This window comes from Ambystoma mexicanum, chromosome 3q (assembly GCF_040938575.1).
Source record: "Ambystoma mexicanum isolate Mex_15411 chromosome 3q, UKY_AmexF1_1, whole genome shotgun sequence".
Lineage (NCBI taxonomy): Eukaryota > Metazoa > Chordata > Amphibia > Caudata > Ambystomatidae > Ambystoma > Ambystoma mexicanum.
The window spans coordinates 166,996,685-167,020,679 of NC_090926.1; the positions used below are offsets into that span (position 1 = coordinate 166,996,685).

At 49.2% G+C, this 23,995-nt stretch overlaps 1 protein-coding gene across 2 annotated transcripts in view; it reads right to left on the reverse strand.

Annotated features, from left to right (window-relative positions):
* LOC138582274 (fidgetin-like protein 2) overlaps positions 1–23,995 on the reverse strand; it is a 192,758-nt gene that overhangs the window by 126,035 nt on the left and 42,728 nt on the right. The window contains exon 1 of one of the 2 annotated variants that reach the window (XM_069653409.1): positions 20,928–21,542. The exons of the other annotated variant lie outside the window; for it this stretch is intronic. The gene's annotated coding sequence lies outside the window, so the exon portion shown is untranslated. Of the gene's footprint in view, positions 1–20,927; positions 21,543–23,995 lie in introns of those variants that run through there. 2 annotated transcript variants of the gene reach the window in all.

Genomic DNA, 23,995 nt, shown 5'->3' on the forward strand with positions numbered 1-23,995 from the left:
TGGCCGTTCACACGTGTATGTGATTGTGCAATGGAGTGGCTGGATTGTGGCCTTGCACTCTAGCGAGATGGAACATGTTGCTTTGTGGCCCGATTCTCCTTAACAATGCCACATAATGGCACGCAGGGCCATTTCTTGGAAACTACGGTCGGGATCCCTGGGAACAGAACTGGAAGAGTGCTCCTCGGGCCTGTCTTTAGCATGTCTCATTATGAGTAGAATAGATCAGGTGGGAAGTGACGGGTGGTAGACGCGCTTCTGCAGGGCGATAATCAATATTCACTTCCATTTCGAGTGTAGCCCAGACTTCTGTAAGTCAGGTTCTCTCACACCAACACCTACTTTTCATGCCTTCAGTTTGAACCTAATAAACATAACTTTTTCAGTTTGCCCTTCTATTGTTGGCCAAGGGTTGAACCAGAGGGCACCACAGATTTTTGGTTTGTTTTAAGTGAAATCTGTAGGTGGTAGGGCTGCTTCAAAAGCAGTAGCATACTGCTTAAATCTGTAGGGTTGGCAAGTATGTGCTCATGGAAACACAGCACACCCGTTCTGTTCCTCAGCGGACCTATCGAAACAAGCCGGAATTGCTTCATCGGCACCAGGATTGCTCTCACCGTGGACTGCCTTTAATAGCGAGCTGGAACAACAGTGCCCCCCACGGTACAGGGGAAAGGGCGAGGCGGGCAGGGTTTGCACGGCCATTAACCGAAATCTACGAGATTTCAGAGGTTTCGTGGTTTCCTCACCACTTCTGCCACGCAGCACTGTTTGCTGCCTGGACAGGCGCCTTTAATTTGGCGGTTTCAAAAACCAGCCCCAGCCCCCAATAGTCAAACAGGTACCGGCTCAGGAGATTTTATGGGTGGGGCCTCGAAAGTGATGCCTCGCACATTTCGAGTGACAGGCTGCACATGATCTAAGCACCATTATGCATGATTAATATGTGACACAAATGCAGAGAAACAGGCGTGCACATGTGTGAAGGAGTTCATCATTGCTGAAATGATGGCTTGCACGACCCACTGTCACGTGACCAGCCCCCTTCTGCCCTCTGTATGTGACCATAGGGTTCCGTAGAATGTTGAAGAACAACAATCTGTTATTACATAGAATCGTTATTTTGGTACTCATTCAACAACCCGATGAGGATTAAAAGAGCCTGAGTGACTGCATTAGGGATTGGAGCTGCGACCCGCAGATCTCACACACGGATCAGCGGCGTGCGTTTAACCCGCTGAGCCATCTTGCCACCTTTGCTCCACCCCGAGCCAATAAAAGGCAGCGGTTCTCATACTGTGGGGACCTGGAGCTCTTTATAGAGGGACGATGGTGTCAGCTTTTGATTAAAAGTGTAAGCAACTTATTTTGGGGGATGCCAACAATATTTTCACTCTGGGGATGGAAAAGGGGGGGGGGGAGTGTACTGGGAGAACCCTTTCATTATTTAAAGGGGTGGGCCGCGGGAGTGGCGCCGAGGGGCGTGGCTCCAGGATAGGATTGCGTAGAACACAATCCTGGTGATTTGCATAAAGGAAAGGGCATTATGGGAACATAAACATGTCCACAACTTTTTATGCGAAGCATGTCTTATAGTGATTCAGTAAGAAACGCTTTTGAGCAAATAATGGAAGTTGGGCTCTGCGATTTTGATTGGTCACACAACACGCCCTAAGAAGAAAAAAATCTGCACAGTGGTAGACACATATGGACATCTGCAACAGGTATGTGAGGTTTTGGCAGTTTCTGTATTCAGTTGCCTGTCTGCTTGTTGAAATGTGGGCTGCTCGTGCATGTGATAACTGTTTCAGGAGCGATTTTACAGGGAGTACCCTGTTCCAAAGGTGAGTTATCACATGCACAAACAACCCGTGCTTCAAAAAGCAGACCCCAAGATGCTGCAGAGTGCTTAAAGTCGCCTGCACGTTGAAGTGCGAGTTGCACGTCTGCCTGTATTCTGAGCAGTTCTTGGTCAAGCCCCTGGGTCTGGGGACAAAGTGCAGCTCCGTCTTGTTCTGGCCCATTTCCTTCACTGGCAGTCGGCATCAAAAAGTTTGCACAGCACTTCAATAGCGTGACTTGAAGGTGGGTTTAACATGACCATGGTGTTTCCTTAAATGTGGAGGCCGCATCGTAGATCCTTACGCAGTGCTCTGCACAACCAGCGAGTCAGATCATGAGTGATCGGGAAAATTCGACTCCCTTGTTGTCCTACCAGAAGGGGAGGCCCTTTCATAAGCTGCTACATGAGCTTGTGTTGTCCCAGGACCACTTGTTTTAATGTATAATAGGCGCTGAAGACCCAGTACACTTCACAAAACCGCACGGCGTAACTACCGGCCTTGCATATATGGACGGAGACGTTTATGGATTGTCAGCCATGTGGAAAGCACGGCTGATCTCGCGTGCTCCCCGCCCCCCTTCTCGGCTGAACTCGCGTGCATCTACCCCCATTCAAGTTATGACAGAGACCGGGAAGGCGCTCGGTCGGCGGTGGAGGGGGCGGCCTTTGTTCTGCACACGAGATTTCGCTATTGTTTCTCTGGCCTATTCTTATTTTTGCTGCCTCCAAAAGTGCTGGCCGCAGCTCGGCAGCTGCTCCCCTCACCTGCCGTCGCGGGTGCCGGGCTTTCCGGCCGCCTCCCTCGGGGACCCACATGGAACCGCAGTGGCAAGCCTCTGTGTGCCCCCTTGGATGGACAGCTTACATATATATCTGAGTTCCAATTTCTCACGTGCGCGATTCTCTTCTGTCTTTGCTAGCCCCCTCATCTGTTTTTAGGCGGGAAACAAGCCGCATCATGGGTACTTCTGTCCAACGGCCTAATGCACATATCCCAGTCACCACATTGTCTGAGCATCTTGAAACCGCGTTCTTCAAGCATCCCCCCACCACCAGATGGTGGTAAACAGCAATGAGACAAGCCTCACGGGACATGGCTACAAAGCAAGAGAGATCGACAGCCTGAGGGCTGGCTGGAATAACACGCCCGGCGCCCGCCATTTGCTTTCTAAGCTCAGCTCGAAGCAAGTCCCTCCGCGGAAGGGACTTTGCGAAAAGTCAGCCACTGTCAGCCCACATACAAGGCACGTGCAATTAGAAAGCCAGCGCCATGTGGTGTCATGATGGCCGGCTCTCCCAGAGAGTGGCGACAACGCTAACGACCCTGGGCATGGAAAGAGCAACGCATGTGTGCATGCCCTTAGCTATACTGCGATTGGGCAAGGATAATGCCCTTGCCAGCCCCACGGTATGCTTTCCGGCGGTGGCAGAGGCAGGAGGAGATCGCAGGGTACACGCCCTGTAAGGACACGCCTGGACATTAGGTGGGGAAGCTGCCCGAGAGTGGAGGGGACTCTCATCCTCAGGGCTGGCCCCAGGCATGGGCAGCCGGCCTGCCTCGACTTTACCAAGAAATATTGTTTTAAATAGAGGCTGTGCTGCTTCCATGAACTAAGACTGCTTTTCTGTTTGTCCGAGTGAGACCCTGTGACACTCTGCAGGGTTGTCCAACTCCAGCGCTCGAGGGCAGGATACCCATACGTTAATATTCTTGAGATACATTTCCATACAATGATTCCAAATGTTTGCACACTTTTGCTCATGAATATTAATGGGGTAATGGGGGATATCCTGATAACCCGTCCGGTTTCCGGCCTGCGAGGCCTGGACTTGGACATGACAAATACCCCCTCCCCACAGCTGATCAGACGCTGCAGGCCTTCTAAACATTGCTCATCGCTTTCTTTTTTCTGGCAAAGGATTTAAAGTGCGAGCGATTTACATGGGGACGGCTCATTTAAGAGACCACTGTTTTGGAAAAGACCGTCTTAACGTTTCCATGTAAAGAACTGCAAAGGGGCATTTTTATTTTGAAAACACACACAATACACCCGTTAGCTGCCTAAGTCTATGCCCTCCAAGACAATTACACGTCACACAACAGTTTTACACAATCTGCCTTAGTTTCTATTGTTCATATTGAACACGCCAAAAAGTGCTTATTTTTTGTAGCAAGTAATATTTTCCACCCATTAGATATGAAGCATACATTTGTCAACCATTGAAATACAAACGGGTAACCTTTTCACACATTACCTTTTCTTGTGAGTCACTGGGCCTAATTCACAGAACGTTTTCCAATGGGGTTCCTCCCTCTGGAACAGCCTACCTGCCTCTCTCCCGTCTTGAACCGAATCGCCTTAAGTTCTGGAAATTCCTCAATACCTTCCTCTTCGCCTCCTCCTTCTCTCTGCTCCCCTCTACTTCTCGGCTCACGGACTGGCTGCATGGTGTACCTTCGGAGCCTCACAGGTCCCGTGCACTTGCTGCAACACCACTGCACATCGGTTACGCCCCATTAGAGTGGTATCTCTCTGCACTTAGCACATGTTCTGATGGGACTAAGCACACTTGGTCCCCAACTACCCCCGCCCCCACGCACTTGCTTTTCTGTTTGCCTTCATAATCTGAATGTACCATGCCTAGTAAGTTCGTTTGTTCTGTCCTTCCTTATGTCTCCCCCCGTCCCTGGCATGGTTGTGCTTTGAAACACTTGTGTATGGCAAGTTGTTTTCCTCTGCTGAAGAGCATTCTGGTATGTGTAGTCTTTGATTCGAGGTGGGAGGTTGGTGGCGGGAATTGCCACAAGTGTACACTTTTTGCCTACATATTTCTCTATCAATTTAAGTATTGATGGTATGTATACTTTTCAAGTCATCTTCATAAAATAGAGTATTGTTGAAAGCTAAACCGGGGGTGAGGCGGGGAAAGGATGATGGCAAGTGAGTCATGAATAATTTCCCAGGATGTGGCGGGAGAGGGTGCAGTCCAGGAGACTGGTTGGGTTATTATCCGTGGTTCTGGCTCTGCTGATTTTCAGGTCACAAGTCGAGGATACATGTGGGTGTACACAGTCCAACCAAACCCCCCATTTTTTCTTTTAGACCTGCATTCAAAACAGTTTGCTTGCTCAAGGATTTCACCCGAGGTTGTCATGTTCCCAGTGCAGGCGTTTGCCGACAAGACTACATAAACGTGTCATCAAAGTACACGTCTCTTGTTCAGATTTTGTTTTCCAGGGAATATTTAATCCCAAATTGTTGAGTTTAAAAGGTGGGCTCATTTTATACATTGCCAGAGTAGTCATTATAAAGTCTCCCCTCCCTGGTGTTTTTTTTTTTGGTGTCAATTTTTTTGAAAGGCTAATGTTCGTTTGTTTTGTGCACTTTCTTCCAAGGGGATAGGTCAATTGAACTTAATCTTCATATTGGACTTGAAGACCTGTTCACTTATTTCGAGTATATTCATAGGTGCCTTTGATTTTAGCTACAGGGGCAGAAATTCCATCACCAAGTAAAGTGAGGGGGCTGTACCCAAAACACATTTTACAGCAGGAATAGGAACAAAGCCATATCATTTATAGGAAGGTCTAAACATAAAAAAATGTGAGCAACAGTCGCCTAACCTGCTGATTTGCTAACCTGCTGATTTCTTTGAAGTATTCTACTATAGGGCCCCTTGCCTCCCCCTGCAATGACTGCGCCCGCAAAACAGATTTGGCCTGCCCACCGTGCCCCAACAAGGGTCAGGTGGTCCATTGATTAGGTTCCCCTCCCATTTTGAAGTGAGCAACACTTGCTAATTTTGCAAGATGTATACCAGCGCGTCCGCAAGACTGAACCCAACAGGCGAGGAGAAAGAAACCCTGCCACAACTAGTGATTTAGATGAGCAAGGCAAGGAGAAGGGGTGCAAAAGCGCCCTCTGCCACCATGAACTCGGCACCCATCTGTATGTTATTTAGCCCCCCACTTTTTATTTCAAGACTTGAGCCCTGTTCATTTTGTTTAAGAACTGCAAAATTGCTTACTCTCACTGCCTCAAGCCCTCCCAGTTAAATGGGCTCCATCGCACTATAAGGCCATCCTGCAGTAGCTGCAACCTGACCAGTCTGCCGCAGGCCCAATCCCTGGCCTGACATGACATCCTTGAAACCTGCTTGAAGATAATTTCTTGTGACAGCCAAATTAATTCTTATCTGTAGCTTCTGAAATAAAAAACATATTGACCGTTTGGACAATACTAATAGCAAAAACAGCAGTAAACTTCACTTAACAAAACACACACTATCACCATATTTTTGCAATGTCTTCGACTGACTGATGGCGTTTAAGGAAAAGTTTCAAAAAGCCCTTTTGAAAACCATACTCCTACCAATTACAACCTGGGAAGAGATGTGTTCAAGTGTCTGAATTGCAAAATGGCCTAAAATCCCGGCGTCTCCACTTAAGTGTGTGCTCCCGGGCAAATCCTCTCATCTTTTGCCAACCAGGGCCCTGCAAATCCTAGGGCCGGTCCTGCTCATCCTGATGGTCTAAGCTGACCAGACGTCCCAGGTGGGACCGTCTTGGAATTGGGCCATCTGTCCTGCTGTCCGGAGATTTTTTAAATTTAAAAACCCAGTCCCAGTTTTGTGGAACGGGAGTTAGGGAATCATTAAATATTCTGCGTTCGCAACAATTATGAACCAAATAAAATGCAGAATAGTTTCATACTACGAGTGCATTGTTCAAGCCAATTCTCTGCCATCATTGTATGGGCAAAAAAAAAAAAAAGTATGGTAGCAGCCATCTGAAATAACAGATTGTGCCACCGAGAGCGGCTAGGAAGTGGCGCTATAGCGAGGCCTGGAGTATCGATGGCAGCCAAAGCTCCCTGGTTATTGACCTGCTAACATTCACAGTCAAAACCGCACAATGTATATGCAGGAAATACTGTGGCACACCGCACACCAGGGGCGAGGGAGCGGGGCGTAGTCCCTCTTATGTTCACGGACATCCCTTTTTTTATCTTAAAAATCCGGCCACCCTAAACTTGTCAAAAATGGTCGGGCCGCTTCAGATTACAATTCTTGTATGAGACTTGGACTTTTGAGATGTGTGTTTTTTTGGCCCAGTATGTACCTAATAATGCACATTTAGCAGTTAGACGATGTTAAATGAACTCAAACACACTATGATTGAAAAGATCCCTCCGCAGAGCTTGCGCTGACAAGGAAGGGTGGAATGGCGCCAAGTTCCTGCGCTAGCCGCACGTTTCAGCTGTTTTCAGTTTAGTACCTTGTGCTCTGCCGATGAAAGGAGCCGCGTCAGTCAATGCCTTCCCGCTAGGGTGGCCAAACGTGCCGTGGTTCACAGGACGGCCCACCCGGACACTTGCCTGCTGTCCGCCACTCTGCAGGGATCCCAGAAGAGTCTTTAAAAGGCAGGTGAGCAAGGACAGGCTAAAAGCTCCATACCTTTTATTCCAAGCCCAAGGGAAGAATAGTCTCAGGGGGATAGCTGGGGGGCAACGTGCTCGCCTTGGCACAGAGCAACACAGGTTGATTCCCCAGGTCCGCGCTTAGAAACCTCTGGGTATTAAGCGCGTTATAAATAACCTATCATATTATATCATATCTATAGAAGGCAGGCCACGATTTGTTACAAATGTCGAGGAGGCACCCCCAAAAAACTAGACACCACTAAGCCACAGCATTGCAGTAGTATGGCCGGGATACAATGGCAGCCATTATCTGAGACTGTAAAACCGACCTGAGACTGAATGCTAAAGGAAGTCCTGGGTAATGCACAGTTGCACTGCCTTTGTGTTGCTGCCTCGTGTTAATTCCTATGTGGATTTTGTGTGTCCGAAATGCATTTCTGGCCCTTGCCATAGCCATGTGGACTACTTTGGAAAAACAGAAGTCCCGATGATGTGTTTGTGTATGCAGTTTCTTTGTAAAGCGCCCTCTCAGGACGTCAAAAGTACAAGGGGTCGCATAGGAAGGTGCGAGGCAGACAGTTTCCTGAACTACGGTAAGCCGATTGGGAGCCGGGGACACTTTCGGGTCCCTTTTGAACCACCGGTGCTCAAGAACACGTGTTCTGTGCTGACTGGCAACGTCTGTAGGCCTCCAATGGACTGGTAAGTGTTCAGTCACACGGGTGCTGTGCCGACTGGTCACAAGCAAATAGTGCGCGGCGCCTGTAGGCATTCGAGGGACTGGTACAGTTTTGCGCTGCATCGAGGGTGAGGCAGGGAATGGTGTAGTCTATCCTGGAAGTCACTGGCAACCTGTGTTGGGCCTTCCTGGCCGATGGGGTGGGGTCCCTTCGTTTCACGCCGAAGACTCATCTGGCACCCAAAGGTCTATCCAGTCGCAGCATCTCTTGATACGCCTGGAACAATCCAGAAAGAACAGCTCTAAACACATTTTGGGATGTATTTCCATGGAAATGCTTCCATCCTTTGATCGGACGTTTCTAAAGCTTTCTCCAGATGTCAACCTGGCAGGTGGCAGCCAGGCTGCTGATGCCCCTGACAAGGGAGAGTAACAAGGCCCATACTAGGATATGTAGCATTTATAAAGGGCACTGGAGGCTGCCTCTGGCTTGCACACGGAAGGGTATCGCCTGGTGGTGGGTACAAGAGGCGAGCCTCCCCGAGCGGAGCAAGGCCCAACAATGACACGCCGCCCAGAGGTTTCGGGGTCTGATGTGGAACCGTGAGCCCAGAGTCGGGATCTCAGATCTCCCGCCTGACTTCACAGTGCAAACATGAGCAAATCACGTCCCCAGTCTCCTCACCTGATGGAAGTTGGGTGGGCTAATAAATAGCCTGCCAGGAGCAGGCAGTCCCAGAATCACTATGCTGGAGTTTTGTTTTGTGGGAGAAATTACTTGTACTGCCAGGCAGAGAAAGACAACACGCTTCAAGGGTCAGCTTGAGCACATCTCAAGTTCAGCATGCAGGCACATACTACTTTTAGTAACACCCATGTAGCTCTTGGAACCAGCGCCCACCTTTCTTTGTTGTATTTGTTCTTCATTCCCATGTTCCCCCCCCTGTGGGACGCTTTGAAACACAATTCACGTGATATGATATGCTATGTTATTTATAATGCACTTAATACCCAGAGGTTCCTAAGCACGGACCCAGGAATCCAACCTGTGTTGCTTCGTGTCGTTTTGTTTCCAAGTCGAGCACGTTCCCGCTGAGCTATCCTCCCGATACACTTGATGTATGAACGCCTTACAAATGCACAATAAATAAATAAATAAATGTTCCCTCTGCTTCGGGCACTTGAGAAGTTACTACGGGTCCATTGAGCTTCGGGTTCGAGCAAGTATTCGGCTGAAGAAACTACACAGCTCTGGTCGAATCATTTCTTGCTGTACAGCTCTGGCCAAACACCTGCCACAAACGACCTGAACATACAGTGCGCTGCAACAATTAAATCATGATAATTTAGTTTGCAAAGGTAGCGGGCGCCCCTCTCTCGACAGAACAAGGCCTGATAACCTGTTCAGTGGTTATTAACCACTTGAGAGTTCGCAGCCACTGCTTTTACTCACTGTGCCTTTCACAGATGGGAAATATCCATTTGCATATCAGTCTTTGTCCTGCCCAGGGGCAGTCCAGCACCGAAATGCTATGGCAATTCCAACCTGAACAAGAGTACCACCAGCAACCCCATACACATGTTTCACCCTTGTTGGGGATCATCAGTGAGGTGAAGCTGATGCCTCTCTAAGCACAGTGAGAGGGAGACCACGTCTGGTTGCCCCCAGGAGACCCTTTTTTGTATTGAAATCATGATAATAGCGCAGGACCCATATTTCAAAGTCAAGAAAATGGGATGGAAACCATGAACTGTGGGAATTCTTGCTAGAAGGCTGGAGTGACGTTCACACGTGCAGGGAAAGCACTTCATTCATCCATTCAATCCTTAATCGGTCATTTTGACGCATTGCAACAGCAAAAGAAAAATGTCAGCGCACATTCAGAAAAATACCCGGGCGTTCATTACACCCCTCTCGCATGAAAAGCACTCCACGAGAAAATATAAAATCCGAAATAGTTCCATCAATATGCAGCGAAGCACTGCATCGCACAGGGGAAGGCTTTGAATAGTAGGATGCATTCATTTAAAAAACAATCCCAAAAGTGCATGAAACCCAAGAAGGACGTGGGGATGGTGTACACATCGGATGAACCGATATAAACCAAATCAAGACGAGCACGCTGGGACACAACGAATTAGCCAAACACGTGCCCAAGATACTCCAAGACTTCTTAAATTCATATCAGGAGTGGTTACACCAATCAAACAATCCTCTAGTTTAAAACTGCTTCTAGGCGCTTTGGTTGAAAAGCGATGGAGGCGAGGACGGAAGGATGAGACGGGGGTCTTTGCCCACAGAAGGAACGGAGAGGCGCATTGCAAAGCGAGGCCTCCCTGGATGGAAATAATACACGTGGTGATCCTATGGTGGGTGCCTTGCAGGGGGCTAATATTTCACAATAACGATGTAGTCATTTGTTATGTTTTCCTTTGAAAATACCCAATGAAGCGATTTTGCAAAAAGGGAAATAAGGGACCTGAATCCCAAAGCCCCCAGAGGCGTTTGGATGCGGGATTATCATCGCAGGCTGTAGTTGACCGCTTTTTGATCACATTCAAAGCATCATGTCCTAGATCATGGTAAACTGGCACAATGGGCCTCATTTGGATGAAGAGCCGCCAGGATACCGGCAAATGTTTTTACCATTTCCGGCACTCAGTCCGGCAGCATTGCCACTGGATTCAGAGTGCCGGAATGAAGGTGCAAATCCCGATTGAGGGGATATGCCGTCATTACTGGCACCGGTAATGCTGCCGCTGGTAAGAAGGGCTTTTTTTGCCAGTAGGGCATCTTGGCTTACCTCCAACTTTTAGCTGTAGGTAACCATGTGCCCGACCGGCAAACCCAGAGTCAGGCGATCCGGTAAGGTGCCAGTATTCACGAATATTGACACTTTACCGGACCGCCCGACTTGGAATGAGGCCCAATTTTCTGCACCCCGAGAATCCGGAACGACTTTCTGCTGCCTCTCACTCACCCCATCTCTTCCACATATAATCTGCAGGCGATCCCCTTCACCTCCCAACCAACCAGTGACGCAGGCTTGCCGGTCTAATGCAATCCAACCATCCACCCGCCTCAAGTGTAACCGTGGCCTTGCACTCTTGCAATTCTGGCAGCACTGAAGCATTGTTTTCCATAAAACCTTCGGCTGACTCTTCAAGCCAGCCAGGTAACCCACAATAAATAAATAAATATCCTCACAGCTTTTGGAAAAAGTGTCATGCAAGATTGGCAATAGTCATCCAAGTGCCAGAGTCAGCCAGGGTGAAAGACTGATGTGCTGGGGAGGAATATGCTGGCTTATGCCACACATCGCAAGCTGCGCACCCGCTCCCACATGCTGTGCTGCGCATACATCGGTGGAGACAAGAAGCAGTGCCACTCGTGGCTGCAGAGAGCTCCTGATAACTCGACAAGCTAAGCGCTGTCCTAGACAGCAGGGCACAACCTTCAAGGTACAGGTTCAAATCATCGTTCCGTGGTCGATGAACTGAGCATCATTAAACTAGGTAATAATAATACCTATTGGTCAATTTCGAGGTCTGCTGCATAGAGCGCTTCCAAACTCCAAGACAGAGGCAGCAATGGCAGAAATAAACATGGTGGGCATAGGCGCCGAGTGGCAGTTGGCCCCATACCCTTTAATCCGCGATGGCAGGAGTGTCATTTTGCCCCTGTTGATATTCTGCATGTATTTGTTTGGGGGCGATCAAAAACGAAAGAGAAAAAAGGATAGAATGTTGTGCGCTTCTAAATCTGGCCTGGTGCGACTGGGCTTCCAGCTCCTCTACTGCTGGGCCGGGGCTGAGTGAGGTGTTAGCAAGCATCTTGCCCCCTCAAGAATGGACCACTTGAGCCTGAATTGCAAGGTGGTGTGGGGGACCAAGGGGGGGGAACAAGCTAAAGCTGTTTGGCAGGTTCAGAAAGGCAAAGATCCAAAAGCAGAATGTGAGGAAAGATAGCACAGCAGGTTATACAACTGTTGCTGAAATGTTTTAGGTTTAGATTGCCTGTTAACCCCATGGCTTTTTTCCAATTCTTGCTGAAAAATGTGCTCCACAATGGGTTATTTCGACCTGGGGCTGGGATGGGTATGTCTTCCTCGCTTCGCTCAGTGTGGGAATTTCTACCTCTGCAGCAAAATATCAAAGGTTAGCGCCCAGAAGGGTGGGGGTCGCAGGGACAGAAAGATGGGTGTGGTAAGCATGCAGCACGTGAAACGCTGACTGTTAAATATCTTCATCCGGTTCATTACTGGAAGAAACCCACTGCCGATCCTTTGATTGTTTCCAACTTTCGTCCTATTTCTCTCTTATCATACCTCTCTAAACTGTTAGAACGCCTTCTCTACTTCCAGATTTCTTCATTTGTTTCTAATTCTTATTTCCTTTCCCGATTTCAATCTGGCTTTCCTCCCTTTCATTCTACGGAAACTGCCCTTGTTTCCATTCTGAATTCTCTTCTCTCAGTTTGCTATTCTAAGCACTCGTCTTTTCTCATTCTTCTAGATCTATCGGCTGCCTTTGACACTGTGGATCACGCTTTACTTCTTGCGTCACTTCTTTTGGTCTTAAAGGATCTGTTTTTTCTTGGTTTCACTCCTATTTGTCTAATCAAGTGTTTTCTGTCTCCTGGGTGGGCAAGTCCTCTGTGTCTCCTGCGCTTGCCCATGGGGTTCCTCAAGGGTCGGTCTTAGGCCCCTTTCTCTTCTCTTCGTACATCTCGCAGCTATTATTTCCTCTTTTCGCTCAGCTCACCACTTTTATGCTGATGCCACTCAACTGTTTCTATCCTTTTCTTCCCTTTCTCCTGAAATTCAAACACTCTTCCTCCCCATCTTGCACCTTCTTTCACATCTTTTCCTCCTAAGCTCCCAATCTCATCTACAGCTCATCATTTTGGTTTCTACTTTGACTCAAATCTCTCTTTCAGTCATCACATTTCTCTAACATCTCGCTCTTGTTGTTCATTTTCACATCATCTGTTAGGCTCGCCCCCGTTTCTCACATTTCAAGCATCTACATTTTTAATCTCCTCTTTAATCTTTTCTTGACTTTTCTACTGCTCGGTTTGGGCTCTCTAATTCTCGTCTTGCTTCTCTTCGATCAGTATTTAATTCTTCCATTCATCTACTGTGTCATCTCACTAATTGGCATTCTTCTCCTTCTCTTGCAACACTTAGCCCTTTCTTATCCACATTAGTTAATTTACTCTGTCTTGTTTTCAAGTCTCTCCATGGTCGTGCCCCTACCTTCCTTGCGGCACTAAAATCCTTTTACATTCCCTCTCTTCGGTCTTCAGTTCTGACTTTTGGCTCCCAATCCTCCCTGTGGTCGGTCTCGTTTTCGATCTTTTGAACTTCTTGCCCTCTTTCACTTGAATGCTCTTCCACTTTCTCTTCATTCTATCTCTGTCTACTCTCTCTTCCGCGGTTCTTTAAAATCTCATCTACTTCAACATTCCTGAGTGATCATTTTGTGGACATAACTGCTAATTTAATTTTATTGTACTGTATCTCATTTTTATGTTCAGGCCAAAGCATCCGGGTGGCTGGTGTAGTGATGATTAATCCAGAACCATTCCTGGCCCACGAGCTGTCCTCTGACTGAGCAGGTTGCCGCCTCAAGACACTGCAGGAAGCATAGCTCCCAGCGTGAAGTCACTACAATGAGGGCAGCTCCCAGCGTGAAGTCACCAGAGTGTGGTGTAAGGGATCAAGAGTAAGAGTAAGACTCGGACACAGTGGCATGCTTTCTGTTTTCTATAGATTTATTTCTCAATGCAATAAGAGGGTAAGGGGAAATCCTGTCTGTTCCTGACCTAAAAACGTAGGAACGTCTGCTTCAGGATGTTAAACAAAAGTGCATCCTCCGTTCAGTGTCCAAAAATCCTAATCCGACCCCTACTCTCTCAATTTAATATAATGTGTACAACAGGATTTCTATAGACTATGCATTCATAGCCTTCTTTCAGAGTTCCAAAAATAAAAAGTTTGAGGTGCAGACAAGAAAGAAAGTTCCACCAGGAAAGGGACCCTCCCTTCCCCTGCATTTCTTCTTTGTCTATCTATCCGGTGCCTCCAGATAAAGCGCCACAAAGTTTTACTATTCAACAAAAGGAGGGCTCCTTCCCTGGGTTTCTCTTCCCTTTTTAAGGGTTCGCTTTACAAGTTCAACGAGAACGGCTTCAATATCTTTCTTTAGGCCTTCTGAAAAAATCCTCTTTTCCCTTGTATTCCTTAAAAGCTTTACTTTAAGTATTCACAATCTTAAATGATATGAATCTTCCCATGAGTTTTTCATTTACACATATGGCGGTCTTTAGGTCACAATTTCAAGGGGACTGAAATCTGCCCTTTAAAATACACAGTTCCTTTAAATTGCTCCATCTCATCACACTCAGTATTTTCCACTTGCTTTCTGGGGGTATCTCTCTACCCTGCTACACAGATTGCTCTTCTTTACTTCCCTGGTGTACTCTCTTGCCAGGGTATTTGCTCCTTTCTCACCGATTCTAAAAGAAGGTGTCATTCTTCCATTTTATATATTGGTGGGACACTTTTCCCAACTTCAGGTTCACTTCCCTTCCCACACCTGTTTTACTCTCCTGCCAGGCTCTCACACCGTTTCCCAAAGTTCACTTCTCCTGGGTGTATGAGCCCCAGCATTACTATTTATCTGGTTTGCTAACTTGCCAGGGCTTTCCCATTCTCCAACTACTTTTTGTTTTCCACAAAACAATATTTTCTAGATATTGGGTCACTGCCCCTTTCTGATCAGTTTGTTTCTGCTTTGATTTCTTCTTTCAGATATGGGGTCCCCAATCCTTTTCCAACACTGTTCGCACTCTCACCAGTTCCTTTTTTGAAACATTGGTTTAGCAATCCTTTTCTAATATTGCTTGCATCCGCATCAACTTCTTCAATGTTGCTACTTAACGCGACACAGCGTTCACCTACACGCGCTGCGGTAGCCTGTTCACCTTCTCTAGGTTTACGGGGCTACTTCAGTGTTCCTGGTGTCTTCCCTTCATAGTCTTCTCCGTTTGTAGACTCAGCATGCATCCCTGTGAGCTGGTTAGCTTTTGCTTTGCCCTCCTCGGCTGTGCATGGCTCTCGCTGCTTCTGGGCCTCAAGTGGTAAGCTTTCTTCATTTGCTTCACCTGCACACTGGTCATGTCAGCCTCAGTGCTGCTTCTGATGGTCTGCTTGCTTGTCCTCGTCGTTCTGACTGGTATCAGAACAAGTCATACACAGAGCCAGCCTCTGCCCCTCTCTTTGTTCTGGTGTTCTCTCAGCTGTGTCAACTTTAAACTTCCGGGCACAATGTAACTCTTTCCAAACATTAGAACGCAGCGTTGGCTTACCACTTCTGGTCATCTTCATTACTCTCATCCCACTTCCTCGTCTTAGTACTGAAAAGGGGGCTATGGAGCACATAAATTGTTGGACTGCAGTGAGGTGAGATTTCTTCTTCTATAGCACAATACGCCATGTATGTATGTTGCAGAGGCAGATGTGTAATTGGGAGTGACTGCAAGACTATTTTGATCTAGCATTCTTCGGTCCGTGTGGAAGTTCTTCCCTTACGTGGTCCTCCCGCAGATAGCTACCCCCGGGTCAGAGTCAGGTCGCTTCTGCCTTTCCCTGGCCACGTAAGGGAAGATTCCCTCCAGAGAATCAGTGACGATAGTGCTAGATTCGTCACAGTGGTCAGTTCCCAGTGGGAAGTCACCATAATGTGGGCAGCTCCCAGCAAGAAGTCACTACCGTGAGGGCAATTCCGAGCTTGAAGTCTTCACAGTGTGGTCAGTTCTTAGTGTGAAGTCAAACAGTGCGGGCAGCTCCCAGCATGAATTCACTAAAGTATGGGCAGCTCTTGGTGTGAAGTCACTGTAGTAAGTGCAGCCCCCAACCTAAAGTCACTTCAGTGAGGGCAACTCCCAGCATGAAGTTAGTGAAAATGAAAGCACTAAAGTGACGGCAGCTCCCAGCGTGACGTCACTGCAGTGAGGGCAGCTCCCAGCATGAAGCACCCCAAAGTGAGGGCAGCTCCCAGCGTGACGTCACTGCAGTGAGGGCAGCTCCCAGCATGAAGCACCCCGTAGTGAGGGCAGCTCCCAGTGTGACGTCACTGCAGTGAGGGCAGCTCCCAGCATGAAACATCCCGATGTGAGGGCAGCTCCCAGTGTGAAGTCACTGCAGTGTGGGCAGCTCCCAGTCTAATGTTTGAAGCAACTGAAGTGACCACAGCTAAAAATCTCCGCAGTGAGGACCGCTCCAGAGGCTTCACAGTGCAAAGCACTCTTTGAGCAAGTAAATATGGAAATGGTGCATAAAAACACTGCAAATCGGCAGTGCATGACTAAAGTGAGCACTCGAGTCTCTTGCAGCCATTAGACCTGGATTTCCCTCCGGAATCGACGCATTGACGTGCTGCTTAAATGTATTTTCGCAAATGGACATCCACCTTTCGCTTCATCGATCCCAAGGCAACGTCATATGATAAAGGCAGCATTGCTTTAGTGGGTGACGCAGTCACCAGGGCCAGGGAGGGAAACAAACACCAATGTTCATTTTGGAAGGCATTAGACCACATTTATTACATATCTTACATCACCAAATGTGACAAGGCCATACATGAATTACAAACGGTTACGTCATCATTTACATCATCATTACGTACTACAGCATGGAGGGAGTGACCATGGCCAATGCCTCCATGCTCCAGGATGGGCCTGAGGGAGGGAAATATTTGACCCCCCTAAACGGAGAGGACCCGCTCACCCCTTGCACGGACTGGTGGGGACCGCTCTGAGCCCCTGGCCCGACACCTCACCGGTCCACACTGAAGAACCCAATGAAAATCAGCAATAAATCTCCCTTCCAGTGACCCAAAAGGTTGAGCCCACTTGCTCAATTCAATGCAACCTATCACAACACACTCCCCTCACCTGCTGATGTAAAGTGTGGGTGGGAAAACGAAACATGCAGCCCACCGGTCCAAGGACCCCTCCCTTTACAAGCGCCCAAGTCCTCTCGACTCCGCACTTCCGGCATTGGCGCCTACCTGTGACGTCGCCCTTCTGCCAGGCGCTGAGGAGGTGCCTCCTCATACCGGTGCCCATCCCCGTAAGCCTTCATCTCCGCCTCCCAACCTGTTGGCCTGGCAATATTACCAGGGCGCATATGGATTGGCCAACCATTGGGATATACCTCTCAGAGATACTCAGCAAATAAGGGGAAAGCGATCAGACTTTTCTATAAGTATGAAAGACATTCAAAGATTCCAATTAAGTAAAATTACAGGAGAGGGCACAATTGAACTTCCTTTCTTAGTTTACAGTTATGCAATTCTCGTGATGCTTAGTTTATGTTCTATATGCACCTAAATGCATTTCCTTCTGCCCGGTACATCAGAGTAGTGCAATAAAATGCATTCAATCATTCATTATTAATGCTGTGCCAAGAATTCGGTCCATCGCAGGTGGATTTACCAGGTCTAAAAAGCCCAGATTAAGTAACGCAGACGAAGAAGCATTCCAAAACATTACTACATACTCGAGCAGCGCACCACTTACAACAACCAGGTTCAAGCCTCAGTTATGTTAATGTTAAAGGATATTTGTACCGCGCACTATCCCCACCGGAATGTTAAATGTCAAAGGATATTTGCACCGCGCACCATCACCACCGGAGTGGTCCCTTGGCACTCTGGCGGCTCTGAAAGAGGGAGAGGGGGGGTGAGTTAGTGGGAATAAGCTGGAAAAGTGCAAGAGAGCAGTGATTTGCTGTTGGCAGCCTCAGCCCGGTGGGTCCGTTGGCTGGGCCTGGGGTGTTTTACGGTCTGTAGTCGTTGTGTTCTGTTGTGCAAGTCTATGTGCGGTTTGTTTTGTTGGTGCAGTGTAGAGAAGTTTGTGCGGATTGCTGTGTTTTAGGCTTGTGGTTGTGTTTGGTTAGAGTTTGAGAGGTGCAGCAGAGGGATGACATTTTTAGTGGATTGGTTAGTTGGCCTTTCTGTCCTTGCAATTATGTCTAGGTGTGATGCTTGCTATCATTCACTATTCCTTCTGAGTGTCTGGCGCTTGCTAATTTCAAAATTCTATCTAGATGTGAGGAAGGCTAGTGATCATGATTCCATTTGGGTGTTGCACTTGTCATCATTCACAGTTTCATCTAAGTGTGGCGCATGCTAACATTCACATTTCTATCTAGATGCGACGCAGGCTAAAGTCAAGAATTCCATCTAAGTGTGGTACATGCTAGCATATCAAAGGCATCACTGACAATTTAAATCTGTGAGTCAGAAGGATCCCTGGCATTCTGGGAGGCTGCTCTGCCCACCAGCAGGAAAGGTGGAGGAAAGTGAAGAACGAGCTGGGGAGGAGGAGGAGAAAGTGAAGCCCACTAAGGGAAGAAGGGAATGGGATCAGGAAAGGTCCATTCTTTGGTGGATTAAAACCAACTGTGCCGGCGTTGCCAGGTTCCTGTGGAATGCCAGGGGTTGCAGGGCTCTCCCCCGGCAAGGCGGCACATGACTGTAAGCCTCTTCCGCTAGAAAGAACACGATTGCGAGACTATTTGACTGAGACCAAGGTCTCCGCTCCGCGTGTGTGGCGCGTTACAAGCAATAAAGTAAAAGATGCCCATGATGGTGAGGCTCCACGGCAGTGCTGGAAGTGCTACTCTGGCTGCATCCAAAAAGGAGGGAGCGTGTGTGGGGCGGGGGGAACGGGTGTCGCGTTGCGGTGGGGGTGACCAGGATCACAACGTTGGCTCAATTTGTTGGATTTCAAGCTCTACAGTAATACATCCTTATAGAGTTTAGTTACAAAAAACACAAACTGCATAATAAAGCCACATAGCAACATATAAATCCGTACAGCAGCATGTTAAGTCAAAAGAATAGAATTGTGACTTTAATTTAATTTTCACATCCTGAGTGGTAAACTATGCCAACCTGACATATCTAGTTAGTCCCGCTTGGCATTCAGTGATTTAACAGCTATGCAGCTTCTGTGTCACAAGCTGCCAGCTCGGTGTCACTCCTGAGGTTGGAAACATTTGATTAGTGACTTCAAGCAACTTTAATTTTTTTTGCATGTCAAGAGATAGTAGACTCATGGATCTAGATAAATCTTGAAATGGGTGATTTGTGTTGCTCACTTTAACTATCACAGATTTGCAAGGGAACGGGTGCTTTGCGAGCTCTTTGAGTTGGACATGTCCCATCATGCACATGGAAGGCTGTGACTGCGACGGATAAAAGAAATGGGTTTGCAACCCGAGCACCTTAACGACCTGCAGAGGCAGACGGAGAAGGAGAGGGTCAGGGTGAGGGAGAGGGAGAGGGAGAGGGAAAGGGAGGGGGAGATGTCTAGCTGAGACTTGGGAAACGGGCAATGCTTGAATGTCCGGCCTGAGCCCATTCTATATTTGGCTCAGGAGAAAGAAAACACGTTCAGGGCCTGTTTCTTGAGCCTTTGAACTAAAGGTACGCTCTGTAAAAAGCAACCGAACTAGTGGCACGGCGTACCAATAATTTATATCTCACTTCCATCTCTGATCCACTGGAAGCACATCATTGTCTCGGGAGGATAGCTCAGGGGCAACGCGCTAGCCTTGGCTACAAGTCGACGTGGTTCGATCCGCGGGTGCGCGCTTAGAAACCTCTGGTTATTAAGCGCGTTATAAATAACCAATTCTAATTGTAGCCCCCTCCCATCGAGAAGGACCTGATTGGGGGACTAGGCCACTTCGAAGCAAATGACGTGTGGGCTTAGAGAATGGAGCACACACGACTGTGAATCTCTGCTTCTGGGAAGCCCAGGATCGTGAGGCTCTCAAATAGTGAAGCACAAGGCTGTGAGCCTCAAACGCCAAGGGGCAGGATGAGGCCCCGCCACTGAGACACCCAGGTCTCCCAGTGTGAGGCACGTACGTGACCGATGGCCTCGCCTATTGCAGCACACACATAAGCTGGACTCTCCCTGGTGGGTGTGCATGCAGGTCAGAGCCCCATTGCGACCGACGGGATTGAATGGCTCTCCCTCTGGGTGTCACCGGAATCCACGAGTCTGCCCCGGCCGGGCTCTTGGTAGGTCAGCCAGATATTCCCGTTACGCCGGTTCAAGGGCAACACCCTGTACCCGCACGCACATGTGTAGTAGATGTCGTCACAGGTGTCATTATGAACATGCAATAGCGGTGGGTACCGCTCCTTTCAGGTGCAGTTGCTGCAACCCCCGCCCCCCCCGCAGAAGTTTGAACCTCTCCATACTCTGGAATGTCTTGGCAGGATCTGCGGGGGTAACGGGGTGCTTAGACTAGAGGGTAACTGTGCAATTATTTGTATGCGTCCATAGTTCCACCGCAGGGAGACATTAAGACCCCAGGCTACAACTGATCAATTGCACTGAAATACCAATGTGCGTCATTATTGCCCATCGATATGGAACGCAGCCATCGATGCTAACTAGAGACCCCTTCAAGCCCCGCAGCCGCTCTCCCAGGAACGCCCCCCCCCCCCAACCGCAATTGCCCGGCACATTCCCGGTAAATGTGTAATACTCCCGTGGGGGACTTGGCGGATTCAAGAGCTCGGTGTTCAGAAGACATGATACATCGGCAGTACGCCCCCGCCCCCACAATGCCCCCCCCCTTTAAACCCCAAAACAAACAACCATTGAAAGTACAGCTTTGAAAAGTTAAGTGCACTCATTACACACATCGGCTGCACCCCTGTCCCACCGCCCCCTTTCCAATGAGCGCCCGGGGTTGTCCCCCACACGGACCTCAATGCCCATTGCGCCCGGGACAGGGGGCCTCGCATTAAAGCTCCGAGCAGAAGCCGCCTGCACGGGCGCGGGCCGTTCAGACCCAGCACTGAGGTAAGTGCGCAGCAGTGCGGTCCAGGCAGATAAAGACACAGACACAACTGAGCCAAGAGACGTGCAAGAAAATAGTCCAGTCCTCACCTCCTCATTCCGGCACACGGTCCCCCAAAATCCAGCGAAAATAATCCCAAACGCCGGCCGGCGGTGTGCGAGGCGGCCCCCCGGACCCTGCGCGCACGGGTGCTCCTCCGCCCTGCGCGCGGCGGCTCCCGGGAAGAGAAGGTGCTCCCTGGGGGGGGGGTGAGGGGGTCGTGCAAGTGCAATGTGCGAGGGCCCTGTGCTGGGCGGCGGTGCGTGCCGACCCGAGACTCCGGCTCGGTGTCCTGTGGCCCTGTGCCGGCTTTGTGTGCGACTCTGCACTGAAGCAGGGGCTCCGGGGCTCCGAGTGTGGGGGCTGGGCCCATGTGCCGCTGCCCGCAGTGACAGTGTGAATGGCTGTGTGACAGGCTCAGCTGCACGGGCGGCCACCCCTTCCCTCCTCAGGAGGCAGGACCAATCCGGCCTCTCTGGCCACTGGGAGCCTGGGGGCTGCATCTCTCAGAGGGTGGGGGAGGGGGGAGAGGGCACGCCGGAGCTGGAGGAGGGGCATGCGGCTCTGAGGGCCACCCTACGCTCCTCCCACCTCCAGAGGGCACAACGCACTTCGGACCCCTGACTGGGCAAACTTCAGCACAACATACTTCACTGGGAGGTAACGCACACGATGCTGACGGTAAATACAGAGGCAACCGTATTGCGCAGACTCTCTTTTTGTTAACATTTAGAAGGCAGATCCCCGCTCCCCCATATCCGACATTAAGAGATGCCCTCTACTGCCCTCTGCAGTTTCCAGTGGATCCCGAAATAAGGGGCAAAGTTTTGCCTTCTCCGGTGTTCTAGGGAAGAATTTCGCTTTATCCAGAAATAATGCGACAACAAGTGTCCCAGAACTGAGTCAGTGCCCGAGAAAGTGTAACACGGTCTCGCCCGTGTCCTCCATGTCCTCAGTAAGTTTCTTGGTTCCATCGAGTGTCGGTCCTTACTCCAAATCCGCTGCATTTGCAGAGTGTTTGCATTATATGGTCCCTTGTCTTTCTGATCAGCCAGAGCACGTGCAAATGTCAGCGATGCGCGTTATAAATCCCACAGAACACGTGAAGACAGAACGGAGAAACGCGGCTTAGAGACGAGGGTAAAGCTGGAGACCAGGTAGGGAAAGAGAAGCCAGAAAATGATGAGCAGCGATAGGCAAGCAAAGGCACAGTTGGGGACCTTGAAGGGCATGAGTGTTATAAGAAGGTGAAAAATGGCCGGACAATCAAAGGAGCCCACACGGACAAACCTATATCCTTCGTACATTTCAGAACTATCCTTAAAAATACGCGAACCATTTTAGACACACATCCTAGAAATCCAACCAAAACATATAAACGTCTAAATATTAGGGTTCACATCAGTCTCCAGAAAGGCAGCCCCCCCCTACGACTACCTTTCCCTTTTGTACTGTGAGGTTGTTGCTTCCTGGGTACAAGAGACCCCCTGTGGAGACGATTCACTTAATGTGCATGTGATGAGCCGTGACATTCCCCCGCCCCCGGTCTGTGGAAGGGCAACCGCTAAAATTAGCTAAATACCACATACAACCTTTTGAAATGGATCTATCGTTAGCTCTAGCACAAAACTCTGGCAGATATTAGCACCTAGCAATGGACCAGAGATTCGAGAAATTCGAGACTGCATTGCTCAGCCTATAGTACACCCCACCCCCGTCACCAACCCCCTTTCCATCAGTGCCAGTGTGCTTCTCTTCACCTTCCAGCACCACAATAGGCCAAGGAATAGAACTGCCAACTTCCTGGGACACTTTGAGGATCCGCACTCCACCTTGTATCCCTCCTACTCATGCCAAAGAGCCCCCAGGAGGTTCAGCATCATTTTGAACACCAGGTGAGGGGTGGTGAATGGCGGCAGGTGAGCATGTAATTCTGGCGCGTGGCTGCGTGTGCTGCATGCGAGAAGTCTGAGGCTTGTGGGAGACACTGGGTCGATTTCAGAGAGAAATGACGGGGAATCTTGCCCCCCAGACTGCCTGACCAACAGCAGTGCACGCAGCACAGCAAGCTTCGGGGTGGCTCTGCGCCTGCCAACAAACACACCCAAGACGGTGAAACGGGCACCAGTGGTTTTCACATCTCAGGCAGCCCTCATGGAAACGACTGTGCCCTCCCCACATCTGCCAATTCCCAGACCCTTGTGGAACATAGATACAATGCACCGATTTGGGAGAGCGAGAGAAAGAGCTAGACAGAGAAAGAGAGAGCTAGAAAGAGACGGATGGAGAGAGAGAGACAAAGAGAAAAAGAACGAGCGAGAGAGATTGACAGACGCAAAGTCAGAAAGTGAAATGGGAGAGGGTTTCAGAGGCCACGGGGAGGACACGAGGATGGTTTGTCTTGTTAGGTCTTTTTCATGTCTTGCCATGACTTAATATGCTTCATAGGACTCTCGTGCATCATTGTCATGTTAATATTTGCTATTTGAGGCTTTAAGATTGGCTTCTCCCCTCGCCAACACACACATCAACTGAGGCGCCCACGCATGGCAAACGAACACCACTGCACCAACTGTACACACCGCTACAACCATTTTACACACCAGCGCTCTGGCCAAGGCATCCTAGCATCAGAGGCACAAGGGGCCCCCTCTCAGACACAAATGCCACTATACGCTCAACATAAAACACCTAGAAACTGACCGGCACACAGAGCTCCGGGTCTTAGCAGCCCGCACGCATCAATGTAACCGCAATCCTGCCTGGCATTTGCCTTCTCTCCCCACTAACCTAAGCCACCTCCCTCCCTCCCCTTCAGATCCACTGGTGCCCCTGCAGACCGTGCACAGGTCCGTGAAGTGCAGTATGCATTCCAGAACCACAGCACAGTCAACGGCGTGCATGCGTTCAGCTGTGGTGTGGCATTCTGGATTGCTGTACTGTCAGTAAGCTTTGTAATGGCTGTGGGTTCTCGGCGTGGTGCCGCTTGAGGTGAAGTCGCTGTGGCATAGGACTCGGGCGCTCGTTTGGTGGCAGAGTAATGTGGCTCTATACGCCCTGCTCGCATAGGCCAGTGAACGTGGCACCAAACTGAGAGGTGCTCTTATGACACGTGAAC